Raw genomic sequence first — 13,555 nt, 5'->3', positions numbered from 1 at the left:
AAGTGAGTGTACAGCAGTATTTCCACTGGTCATCCGAGATGTCAATGGCAAGGTCAGCAGCCCAGCGTAGCCGAGCAGCGGATACCGGTTCTGGAGCAGCACTGCGGATCTGGCGGCAGAGCCCAGAGACCAAGTGGGTCCCGGCCTGCGATCCCAAGAGGAAGTGTAGCGGTGACAGGATCTCAGGCTCATCAGGGTAGTTAGGTAGGATGTCACGCATCCCCGCACGTAGTCGAATATAGTAAAAAAGCCCAAGGGGGGTACGCGCATGTGTTTTAAAGAATAGGTCAGCGGACTTGAAATGGCTTTCATGGAACAAGTCACCCCAGCAGGTGATGAGTAGTTTATCACAGAGGTGGCGGAAACCCAGCTCTGACAACAGGGAAAGTTGTGGATGATAGGTGAGCGGCAATCTGGGGGAATAGGGCAATGGGCATAGCAGTTGCCTAGCGATTCGGCGCCATGCATCTAATGTGCAGGAAACCGAGGTATTTGATGTAGTGATGGACGTCTCAGGGCAATGTAGCAGGCCGTTGAGCGGGAGCGGGTGCGCGATCCAGTCCTCCACCGCTATATGCGGCATGAAGGGAGTAGGAGCCATCCAGTGGTAGGCAAAGTGCGCCTGCGCGCACTGGTAGTATGTTTCAAAATCGGGGACATCGAAACCTCCCCTGTCGTAGGGAAGGGTCAGCGTCGACCATTTTAAGCGAGGAGACTTGCCGCCCCAGAAAAGCCTGCGAAGCTCCGTACGAAGTGTCTTAAAGAAAAAAGCACCAGGGAAGTAGGGGATATTAAGAAAAAGATACAGAAAGCGGGGTAATATCACCATTTTTATGAGTGAGGCCCTCCCAGCCATGGAGAGTGGCAGTGAGATCCATCTGTCGACGGAGGCAGTCAACTTAGTTATGGCCACCCCATAATTGGATCGTAGCGTCTCGTCTTTAACTCCTTCAGAAACCTTGACATATTATCTAACCTTATTTGGTCACTAGAAAATGTTCTTTCCAACATTGCTGTGACATTGAGATACAAGATGCAGCATGTATGTCATATACACCCCTTTCACACAGCTAATGGCCTTAGTAACACTCTTTTTTATGAGCACAATTACGTAGGGGCCTATTACGATGGCGGGCGGACCGCAACAGAGCATGGGACCGACCGGCGAAGTTGCGGTAGTCCCGCCATGCAAATTAGGATGCACCCGCGACACTGGCGGGCACATCCTCGACATTAACATTGCAGCGGGTGGTACTTTAAGCAGCACCCACCGCAATGTTAATGCCCATGTGAATGAGTGAGGCAAGTTTTATAACGCGCAACTTAGCCCCGAAGGGCGTCAAGGCGCCTAACCAAATAAAGTGGTACAGTCAAAGAGCATGATTAATGAAAGGCTTTGATGAAACACCACGTCTTTAACGCTTTCTTAAAGAGAACCATGGTGGGTTGGGATTTGATCTCTGAGGGGAGGGCATTCCATAATTTAGGGGCCACAGATGAGAAAGCTCTTCCGCCCCATCTGACCTTGTTTGTCCGAGGGACAGTGAGAAGGTTCTTATTGACCGAGCGAAGGTTTCTGCTGGGAGTGTAAGGACTCAGAAGGGAGCTTATGGCCTCAGAGCTGCCGCAGGATAGAGCACTGAAAACTAGGCATAGAATTTTAAAAGAGACTCTAGACTGAATCGGGAGCCAGTGTAGGCTCTTCCTTGCAAGAGAGACAGAGGCGGTGTTAGGGACGTCCAGAACAAATCTGGCAGCCGCATTCTGGATAATCTGGAGGCGTTGGATGAGGCCTTTATTAATGCCTGCATAAAGGGCGTTACAATAATCCAGCCGTGATGTAACTAGGGCCACCACGGTCTGTTTACAAGCTTGAGGAGAAAGGTAGTGGGCAATTTTTCTAAGTACCTTAATCACTCCCCAACAGGTAGAAACAGTTCTATTGACCTGTAGTGACATGTCTAGAGAGGTGTCAAAAATCACGCCAAGATTCCGGGCGGAATTTGACGGAACGGGACAGGTTCCGAGAGAGGAAGGCCACCATTCGTTAGACCAGCTGTTTTGATCTTTACCGAAGATCAAGACCTCTGTTTTCTCTCCGTTCAGCTTCAGGGAATTTAAAACCATCCAATCGGAGACAGCTTGCATGCAGTTCCTGAAGCTGAGCGCGGAGGTACTCACAGAGTGGGAGAGGGACACCATGATCTGGGTGACATCGGCGTATGACACCACCTCCATCCCCTGAGCTCTTACCAGTCTGGCAAGTGGGGCCACATAGATGTTGAAGAGGGTCGGGCTCAAGGCCGACCCCTGTGGAACCCCACATTGCACAGGCTTAGCAGGGGAGAGGAACTCTCCTAGCTTGACCCTCTGTTCTCTCTGATCAAGGAAAGAGGACAGCAAGCTCAATGCAGGACCTTCCACCCCTATCTCCCTCAGACGAGCAGTTAAGGTCGAGGGAGATAGGGTATCAAAGGCGGCAGTCAGGTCCAAGAGGACCAAAAAGGTGGTCTGGCCTTGGTCGACCTTAGATCGTATGTTGTCTGTCACTACTGTGAGGGCCGACTCAGTGCTGTGGAATTTTCGAAAACCATGTTGAGACTGGTCGAGGAACCCCGAGGCATCTAGGAAAGAGGTCAGATGATGGTTGAGATGTAATTCTAACATTTTGGCTGGAGCAGGCAGTAAGGAAATCGGCCGGAAGTTCTTAAGGATGTCCGGATCCAGAGTCGGTTTTTTGAGCAATGGTTTAACTATGGCCTGTTTCCAGGAAACAGGGAACATGCCCTGAGACATAGCCAGGTTCATTACCTCAAGAAGAGGGGGCAGCAGGGTTTCCCTGCACACTTTGAGAACCTTCAGAGGGCAGGGGTCCGTAGGCGAGCCTGATTTTGTCCTGTTTAGCAGGGAGTCTAGTTGGTCAAGTGTAAGGGGCGGGAAGTTGGTCAGAATCTTAGAAGGGTCCTTGGCCCAAGGTTCTAGAACAGAAGGGGACTGGGGAGGACGGGAGCACATAAGGTCTCTCTGTGCTTCCAGAGTGAGAGAGATGTCGGTGATTTTAGCATGAAAAAAATGGGCAATCTTGTCACATAGCTCTTGTGAACTTATGATGGGATCAGGCGTTGAATCTTGAATAGTTCCCTAGGGGACGTGAGGGACGATGTAAGGTTGGAAAAGTAGTCCTGCTTTTCTGTGATGACCATGGTCTTATATTCTCCAAGTAACAGCTTGTGCTTTTCTCTATCTGTGGGGTTCCAGGTTTTTCGCCATTGTCTTTCCTGTCTCCTACATCTCTGCCTCAACAGTCTAAGCTGCTCCGTGAACCAGGGAGCGGAAGGTTTCCGCCTGGCTGAATAGCGTAGAGAGGCAGGGGCTAATAGATCAACAGCTCTGGAAATAGAATTAGCAAAGTCCAGTGCAACATTACTGGCATCCTTAGAGGGAAAAATAGGAGCCTGCAGTATGAATGGGGCAAGAGAGTCATTAGAAATACCCTTATAGTTCCGCTTAAGTATGTTATTAGTAGAACTTCGTAGATGTAGAGAGGGGGAAAAGGTTTTAAGTTCTAAGGGAACCGCTAGGTGGTCTGACCAGACCAAAGGAATAGGGGGGCCCACGGATAGTCTAGGGTCATTGGAGAACACCCCATCAAGAATGTGGCCGGCCCGATGGGTAGGGCTATCAACCAGCTGCTGCAATCCACATGCGGCCAAGGGATCCACCAGGGAGAGGGTGTCTTTTGAGTGTAGATCATCTAGATGAAAATTAAAGTCTCCCAGAATCGTAAGATGGGGTTTGCCAAAGTAGGGTTCCAAGATTTTGAGAAAATTAGAGCTAAAGCAGGATCTGGGGCCAGGTGGTCTGTAGATGAGAAGGCCTGTGAAGGACACGGAGGGAGAGGAAGAGATGACAAAATGAATGGCCTGGAAGAGGTCTGAGGGGGCAGAGAGGGTTTTAGTACGACAGATGGACGAGGCTTTAAACAGAATTGCCAGCCCACCACCCCTGCGTCCTAGTCTGTCCAGTCTTTGTAGAGCATATCCCTCAGGGATAGCTAACAAAAGCTGGGGACCAGAAGAATCGGACGCCCAGGTCTCGGTGATGAACACCCAGGAAGGGCTTCTGTCTGACACAAACTCATGAAAAGCGATATTATTTTTTATCAATGACCTGGCATGTTGTACATTGCCATGCACAACGTGACAGGCACCGCACGGTGCCTGTCACCTTGTGCATGGCAATGATGGGGGTACCATGGGTACCCCCGGTGCTGCCACCCACCCCCCCACCCCTGGGGGTCCGCAATGGGCCCAAGCGGAAATTGCTTGCATGCCTTACCATGGCGCAGTTTCCGCCATGGAAAAGCATGCATCCTAATATGGTAGCAGTACCTGCAAGGCACTGCCACCATATTGAGTCCCTTTTCCGCCTGCCCGGCAATCCGACCAGCAGAAAAGTGGCAGACGGTTTTCCCGTCCACCACGGTGCCCCCAGCCATACTAATATGACGGGGTGAACCAGGGACATTTGGCGGGCGGATCGCCACCGCCGGGCCGGCAGTGGCGATTCACCCGTTATCATAATGAGCCCCTAAGTTTCATAACCTCCTGGTCTGCCTACCCTAGTATGGTCTGTCACATTGGGATAATGCTATTACCATCACCACATAAGTCCTTTTTAGGTCTTGCCTACAGGCAACTTTAGCTCGCTTATGAGAGCTATTGCTCGAGATGGCTGCGTAGCTCCGTGCTGCTGATCCCGATGTAATTCCATTTCGGGAGGAAATACCTCTTTCTCCGACAAAGGATGTAGGATTTCTTCTCTACAAGGGGGCGTGGTTTAGACGCCAAGTGAGATGGCCGCATACCTGCGGAGCTCCGCTCCGCCGATCCAGATGTAATTCTATTTCGGGAGGAAAATACCTCTTTCTCAGGCAAAGGATGTAGAATTTCTTCTTTACACCCCAGCGGTGAGCTTTTGAGCACCTCAATTGCCGTTTTCTTTCGATTTTTGGCTATTTTGAGGGTGCGAGCCGTTTCCATTGTATAATGGCCGCCATTTTGGATTCTCCTCACCGTGATCACCGTGCTTAGTGAGATCTCCACAATGCTCAATTTTCTGCACATAGGACCCTTCTAATGTTTTGATTTTTTGTGATGGGCTAGTAAATCTTTTCACCTGTAAAAACTCTGCTGCTTTTTCTTTTCTCTTTTGACATGTGAGAGTTATAATCTGCCTTCTCTGAAATCAGCCACCATTTTGTCCTCTACTCAACACGCTCCATGAGGTGAATAATTACTCAATACCAGTGGTCATCATACTGCTGTTTTTGTTGGTGTTATAAATCCTCTGCTTTTCTTGAATTAAACCACGTTCCTATAAAGGAGTTCCTCCATATTCCAAATGTTTGGGAACTTTTTTGCAGCGCTTTGAATTACTTTGTACATCATCAATTGAAGAGCTTGAGCTTCCTCTTTTATTTTAACATTTCTATTTACTGCATACTCTTACAGTGATCCTAGTGATTAAAGAGACAGTCCTTAAGAGTTTTATTGTAATTTTACTCACTAAACTCCACCGTTCTTACATGGGGAGACTGAAGAACCTTAAACTCACTACTTCCTCCAAAGTTATTGCCTGCTTAGACTCAGACTCCAACTTCAATGAAATGGAGGACATTTCTCCTCAGAAAACCAGATCATTCGTCAGGCACCATCCCAACAACACAGCTCTCAAGCAAATTACCAGCGATTTCTACCAAACAACTGAAAAAAGATCCTCCTTCTCCAGTAAATTCTTCCCCAACCTCCATGGATTTAATTCTTGAGGAAATTCATGCTGTGAAACCTTTCACAGAGGAAACTAATACTACTCTACAATTTTTGGACGACAGATGGTCATCATTGGATTTGAGAGTGCTCGCTGTGGAACAAAAAACAGAGTCTCTTTAAGTTTCATGCTCTTGTATTTCATCTCTAGAGTCTAAAATATCTACTCTTAAAAAACAGGCTGAGGACTTAGAAAATCGAAACCCCAGGTGCAATCTCAGAATTTATGGTCTCCCTGAAAATATTGAGGGTTGCAACCCAACCGTCTTTTTTCAGTCATTTTTGCTTAAGCTCTTGGACCTACCTGCTACTCCTCCTCTCAACATTCAAATGGCTCATAGGCTTGGTCCTAAAATTTCAGCAAAACCACGTGGTGTCATCATGCTTTTCCTGCAATATACAGACCTTCTACAAATTCTGTCTGCTGTCAAGTCCAAAAAACAAATTTTTTTCTCTTAGGATGTGGCTAAAATTACAGCAGACCGTCGGAAAAAAAATCTTGGGCTGCTTCCTCAAAAACTTTCCATTAATGCCGGATTTGGACTTCTTCATCCTTGGCTATTCAAGGTCACCTATAAAGAAAAAACTACAATATTTGAGGATCCAGCAGCATTTCGAGAATTCCTTCGTCATCATGGAGCTGATGTCATGGATACTTCAAAACATGCATGTATATTATTTTTGCTTCACCCTGTGTAGATGTTTTCTTGTCTAGGTTAATCATCAAGTGCTGTCTCGCTTGGGTTTTTGTAATGTTCTAGCATTTTTTCAATCACATATTTCTCTCTTATCTCTTTTTCTAGTGTAATTGTTTTTTATATTGTTGTTTTTTCTTCCCTGCATATACAGGTGTTGTGTTCCTACTAATCCGTTACCTATTTGGTTTCCCATTTATGTCATCATTTTGACTGTGCTTCCTCAGGGGTTTGGTGGAGCTCTGGCACTGTCGCCGTCATCTACTGGTGTAGTCACTCCCCATTTTGTCTTGTATCTGTAGGTAAGTTTTTCATTCATCATTTGTATGACTTGTACTGTCTTTTTGTTCTTTACCTTATTCCTTTTCTATCAGTTTTCTCTTTTATGGTTCCTTCTTTTCACTTTCTTTGTGCTTTATTTCTTTCGCCTTTTTTCCTTATACATATCTCAATCAATTTTAATTCCTGTCCTTGTAAGCATTCTGTTTATTCATACTTATCTCATTAAGTTACATTTCGGGTCACTACCTGGAATATTAAAGGATTAAGCAACCCTATTAAAAGGCAACGGGTGCTATCTCACCTAGCAAAGTTAAAAACTGACATTACTTTACTCCAAGAATCTCATATTTCTGAAGATGAAGCTTCCAAGCTGAAGAGATGTTGGGTGGGGCATGTGTTTAACTCTCAAGCTTTTGGTAAGAAAAACACAGTCTTGTTTTTATGTCATAAAAAATTACATGTTTCCGTTGTTCAACAGGAAGCTGATACTGAAGGTTGTTGGGTTATTGTTAAGCTTCTTATAGATAAGATTCCTTTAGTTATTTTTAATTTATACAGCTCTACTTCGGTCGATAAGGTTTTCTGGACTAATGTATCTGATAAATTACTTCCATACAATGTTGATTACATTATATTTGGTGGTGATTAAGCATGGGCGGATCTAGCGGATCTCGCTTACGCGAAATTGCGGATTTACGGATTCGCAATCCGCGAAGATACGCGAACTCTAGCGGATTTGCGGATTTTCCCGTTTTTTGTGTTGGCGCACGTTCGCGCCGATTTTGGGACAAGTTCGCAATTGCGAACTTACTTTTCGGCTCGCAACGGCCGCGACTATGTTGTTTCTATGTCTGGTTTATCATCACAGGTTCACAGCACCCTCTGTTTCACCACTGCCACCCTCTGGGACACCCATGCCACCCTCTGGTACATCCTCACTGCCACCCATTAGGTTTATTTATCACTGTAGATTATGGTGGTTGAAAAAAGCAAGCACACCTGCCCTTCTTCAACTGCCATCAATTAATTTGTGGGTCATTAATGTGTCAGTAATTTTGAAAGTTCCAGTCTGGCTGGCACCTGCTTCCTTCCTTATCTGTAATTTGCTTTTTGTTGCAGTGAAATTTTTTTTCACAGGACCTTTATGGTCTACTTGTAGCTATTCTATGAGCCTGCTGTTTGGGTCATAGCAGGGTCATAGAATAGTTGCAAACTCTGGAGGGGCCCCTCAGGAAGCACTACCTTGAATGTTACTAATGTTAAGTTTGAACTTTTGCACCTGCTCATTGCTTTCAGTTTAGCTAAAATCGTTTTTTCTGCAATTTCGCGCGTTTTTTGGGGCGCGAATCCGTGCGAGATCGATTTCGGAAGCCGCGAATGCGTGCGAATACAAAATTGTTTTTGCGACGTGTATGTTCGCGTGATCTTGCGCGTGTTCGCGAGGCGCTTCTAGCTATACGTTTGCCAAGTTACCCTATCGGTCGTACACGGGCGCGGCCATCTTGTTTGCGTGACGTAATTCCGTTTCCGGTCGCTATGTGTAATCTCGCAAAGTGTGCTGCTCGCTAGTACAATTTCGCGCGTGCTCGCGAGGAAAATCTCGCGCAAACTTACCCACGCGGTCGTGAACGGGCGCGGCCATCTTGTTTCTCATTCATTGCTATGGTTCTGGGCATGCTTTCTCTATCCTCTCTCAATCTCTGCCATCCTTTGCTTGTTTGAAGTTTATTTGATCTAATTTTACTTATTTTCTATCCCTCTATTTTTCTAGCTCTATATTTTTGTGTTTTCTGCTGCTTTTAGTTACTTTTAAACTACTTTTTTAAACTCTTTTCTTTTCTTCTTCACTATTCTATTTCTTGTTTATCATTTAACTGTATTTCTGCCCAGACCATGGTAAAGGGAGCCGGGAAGCACCCTGAGAAGGGGAAGGGTCCCGCACCCCGTGCCCGGCTCCCGTGCGGGCGTTTGAGGGGGGAGCAAATGGTCCCGCGGGAGATCTTCAGCGCGGAGGAAGTGGCGGCACTCATCTTCCACGTCCAGCGCCGCCTCCCCAAGACGATCCTGGGAGGCGGTAAGATCGCGACTGGCTATGGCATCCGGGAGCGCCGCAAGCGGTGGGAGAAGGTGTGCCTGGCCATGTATAAGCTCTCTGGGGTCCGGCGCACATATAACCAGGCAACCCAGCGCTGCACCAATGTCATGGACCGGGAACGGGACTTGCTGGACGCGCTCGGCGTAGAGGTCCCCGGGCTTGGTGAGTAGTAGTAGCTATTCATTTACTACTCTGTTTTATCCGGCTTTGTTATTTGCAAATCGTTGTTCTTTACCAAGAGCAATAATGCTGCCGATTACATTGAGGTAAATTATATTTCAAAATCTTCTATGCATTTCAGGTGCACTGCTCTCCTTCTCAGTAGCCTTGCTTGCTACTATGCTTCTTTGTTTTGTATGTTGTGTTCAGAAGCATTTCATTGGCCTGAGAAATTATGTATGAGTGTAGTGTAAAGATAAGAACTGCGTAATGCTAGACGCTAAGGGTCATATTTTCAATTACCGGCGCATCCCTGCAAAGTAGCAGGGATGCGGCAGTAATTGTGTGCCATGCCACCACCACCCATTGGCCCAAAACGTCACAGAAGCCTTACGCATCTGTGCCGTAAAGGCAGCGCATTGCTGGAGTTTCGTGCCAACGATGGCGCAGCTCCAGCAATGCTCTGGGGTACCCTATCTCCCCAATGCTGCATCAAGCCGTACGTCGGCTTCAAGCGCGCAGGGTTTGAGTCATGCATCATTGTCCTAAAAGTGACTGATTGACATCTTGTAGATTTCCCTCAGCCACTTTTAGGATTCGTTCCTGCGCAGGTACGCCCTCCCTTGCGCCGGAATGCCCCCTGATGGCGCAGGGCTTTACAACGTGATGCATCGCCCATATGCCCATATGTGTTTTTTTTTAATATATACGCCGCACCAACACCATGGCGAGTCTTTTGTTCTGCCGCTGCGTCACAAAAGGCACGCAACAATGGAGGAAAATGAGCCGCAAGGGACTTCTAAATCAGCCCCAATAGACTGAAGTCCAGTCCTTCCTTTAGACACATGGCTATAAGAAGAAATAGTGGCGGTGGTGGGTGGATTGATAGTTTGAGTATTCACTGATCTGCAAGCAGGACGGACTTTGTCTGTCACTTCGCGTGCTGCGGACTGCTGCCTGCAGTGCCAGGCCTAGGCAAACCTCTTTAGTAGTCTGTTTATTGAGTTACATAGGAACTTTCTAAGTCAACGTTCCGCAAATCAGGCAATACGAATAATGTACTATACCACATGAGATAGATCCCGTGGAATAGTTGTCTATCTATTTGCTATTTCTCCAAAATATTTTGTTATTGTTCTTTTGAAATGTTTGATTTGGTTGAAAAATCTCATCCATGTTTTCTGGTTTTTCTTTCTTTCATGTTGTACATCAGCTCCCCCCAAGGGCAAGAGGACACAGGAGGAGGGTGCTGAGGATGCAGGCCAGGATCGGGCAGGCGAGGGCTCCTTTGCTGGCCCCAGTAAGTTTACATTTTAATAAAGAGTACCTATTTTTTCCTAGCGTTCCTCATTCGATTTTTTCTAAATCGTCTTTGATCTTCGTGTAGACTGGATATAAATTCTTATCCTGCCTCGAATATGACTCCCTGTGGTATTACTAGACTATTCTTATTAGTCTGTCTGTGTAGCTAACTAAGATTGGACATTTGGCAATTCCATTGGACTCCCATTCTATTCAGCAATAGCTCTATGCACTGTCTCCTTACTGACTAGATAGTGTGGCAGAGTCATTCAGCTCCCGAAGTCACCGATTATTGATCCCCAATGATCTCTAGATTATCGTACGCAGGACAAGAGAGTACGGAGTCACAGCACAGTCAAGAAGTGTCAGAGGCACTCATGCTTGCAAAAATTCCAAAACCTTTAGCTCATCCACTCTAGTCTGGAGGAACAAAACCCACGGAGTCTATTTAAGTTTAAAAGCTTTATTAAAAGTAAACACATTTATTAAAATCTACTTTGTCATAAAACTATTTAACTGAAAACGGAAAAGTGGTTAGTGCTGACGATTAATTGGACACATTTCTTGTGGTCGAGCCGAGCTCTCACCTGGTTTGAACTTGATCCTGGTCGTGTTCTTAGGAGTCAAGCTTCTGTCTGTTAGGAGAAAAAGTGGTGCGTGTTAAAAATCAAAAGCAAGCATTCATCAGTTGTGCATAAAAGTGCAGCAAGACAACAGCCTTCCCTGGAAAATGGGACATTTTTACTTTGGAGTAGACAGTCACAAATTATTACATTGTATTCAGTTTTTTTAACATTTCTCCTAGACCAAATATTATATAGTAGTGAGTGGTGTATTCTAACATTCTTAAATGTACTTTGTAGGTGTAACATCTGGTGACGGGGCCAGCGCGGAGGTGACTGTGTTGGGCGAGGACTCGGCGGACTCTGGGGAGGAGGCGGTGCAAGAGCCGGCGGACGGTCCTGTGGGGGTTCAAACGGTGGTGGCGGAAACAGGTAAGCTATATATTCCTTACTTATTGAGATTGAAGACTGCATAGTGTGCTTTCTGCACGGGTGTATTACAAATCAACCAGGTAGTAGCCTCCTCGAAATGTACTTCGACTTAGCTGTGAAGTTTTTGGTGAGAAGAATCCCAATAAGTTCTTAGACGAACGTGATGGATGGGATGAACGAAAAGCGAAAGAAGGGTGTAAGTAAGTGGGACGCGAACTTGTATGATGGCTGGCAAAGAAGAACGATATGTGTTTGCTTGGCCCCCGAGGTGGCTGGGAAGGAAAGAATATGGTATGGTGCATGGCTGGGTCAATGATGAAGCAAGGATGGGTGGAAGGACAGCAGCCTGGGTGGGTGAAACAGAAACTGTATGTGTGCGTATACTTTGACTGAATGGATGCCTGGAGCATGGTATTCTCTGACTCTTAGATAGCACATGTGTATCTAGAGAGAGTAGATGGTCGCCAGATGAAGTAAGTGTTACCTTGAAGAGCATGTACCACCGCACCCGCACGTCCGTTCCAGTGCAGGGAAGGCAAGGAAAAGAAATTGTAAATGTGTCCAATACTACCATGAATAGTAGCAGTACTTTGTATTGCGTCTGCAATCACAGCATATATCTGGTTATTATGGTGGACACTCCGTACCTCTCTTAATAACTTTAGTTTACTTGTAGTACGTCATTCATGTGTGGGTGTATCACTGTTCACTCAATATTAAGCAAAGCACCTAAAGTCATCCCATATGTCATCAAATACGTCCCATGTGAAGTGATAGATAATCAAATTAGTTAGCTTCTTCATTTTCCTTTTCTACTACTCATTTGCACTGTAGGGTGAAAGGTAAATTAATTAAGCAGTAGCCCTTGTAACAGAGTATTCTCAGTGCCACCCGTAATAGAAAAGTAATAGCTTCACCACCTGCATGTACTGGACCGGTACAGTAACGCAAGTCTGTCTCACTCATCATGGTGTGCAACTTTTTTTCTCGGGTGCAAGTTCACTGTGCTGTCCATGTAATTCTGCCGGCTTGCATAAGATAACGTACCAATTTCCCTAAACAAGAGAGAAGAAGAAGAATAAGACTGGTGTACTGTCATAGTCGACTGTAATGGAAGTCCATAGTGGTCGTAGAATTTGTTCTTTAAACTACCACTAATGTTAGAGCAAGGATGCAGAAGTGGGAGGTTACTTAGATACTGTCCTCAATAGTTATGTACTGTGCTTTCAATTTGCTACTTGTACTGTGACCCAACTTTCGGCTCAATCACTTTGTGTTATTAATGCTAAGGAGCATTGGTTACAGACTATGTCTTTCTTTCTTCATATAGTTGCTCCTTCCAAATCAACAACACGGAGGGAGCAGGCTAGAATGGCCCGGCAACGGAGGCTGGAGGCCACTGTCGCCGAATATCGGCGGCTGGTGGCCCTGGAGGAGGAGGAGGACACGCAGTCGAGCGGGGCAACAACAACATCCTCGACTGTGACCACTGCATCCTCCTCCGTGACTAAGCCAGCGGGACCGAGCCGGGCTAACAAAGACAACCGCCACCGCCAAGCAACAGAAATACCAGCTGCCCCCCACAGGAGCTGCAAGGAACGCCAACGCCGCCTACGAGTCCGAATGTCCAACCTGGAGCAGGAGGTCCTGAAGTATAAGAACTTGGTTAAGGGCCTCCGCTCCGAGCTTGCCACCCTCCGCAAGGAGTATGATGCCCATGCCGCAAAATGCACCAGCACCAGCACCCTCCAGTAGTGGAGTGTCCCTTGCCCTTTTTTTATAGACTTTTGGGGGGTGGGATTTGGGAGTTGGGATCGTTTTGGGACGTTTCAAAGACAATCGTTGGGGTTAGGGTGGGTGAGGGAGATTATTTTGTTAGGGCTACATAAATATATTTTTAAACTTTATCTGACCATACCTGTTTTTTACTGCTTTTCAGTCTGGTGGGTGGGGGGCGGGGGTGTAACAGTAACTTTGTTTTCCTGAACAGTCGTAGGACTTTAGTAGTACAACCGTCAATCTCTTGTCTACTCCGAAATAATACTCCATTATACTACCTCCCACCAAACGCTTATCTTACCTGTAATTTGTGTTAGAAATTAGGGATAGGCCCAGGGCTGGCTCCACGTGAAATGGGGATTAACGTTGTCAAACCTGGGCGGGTGACATTTCCTCATTGCGGTGGTACTAGTGGTGTGA

The sequence above is a fragment of the Lissotriton helveticus genome, chromosome 8 (genome assembly GCF_964261635.1).
Source record: "Lissotriton helveticus chromosome 8, aLisHel1.1, whole genome shotgun sequence".
Lineage (NCBI taxonomy): Eukaryota > Metazoa > Chordata > Amphibia > Caudata > Salamandridae > Lissotriton > Lissotriton helveticus.
Note: the sequence above shows the minus strand (reverse complement) of the source record.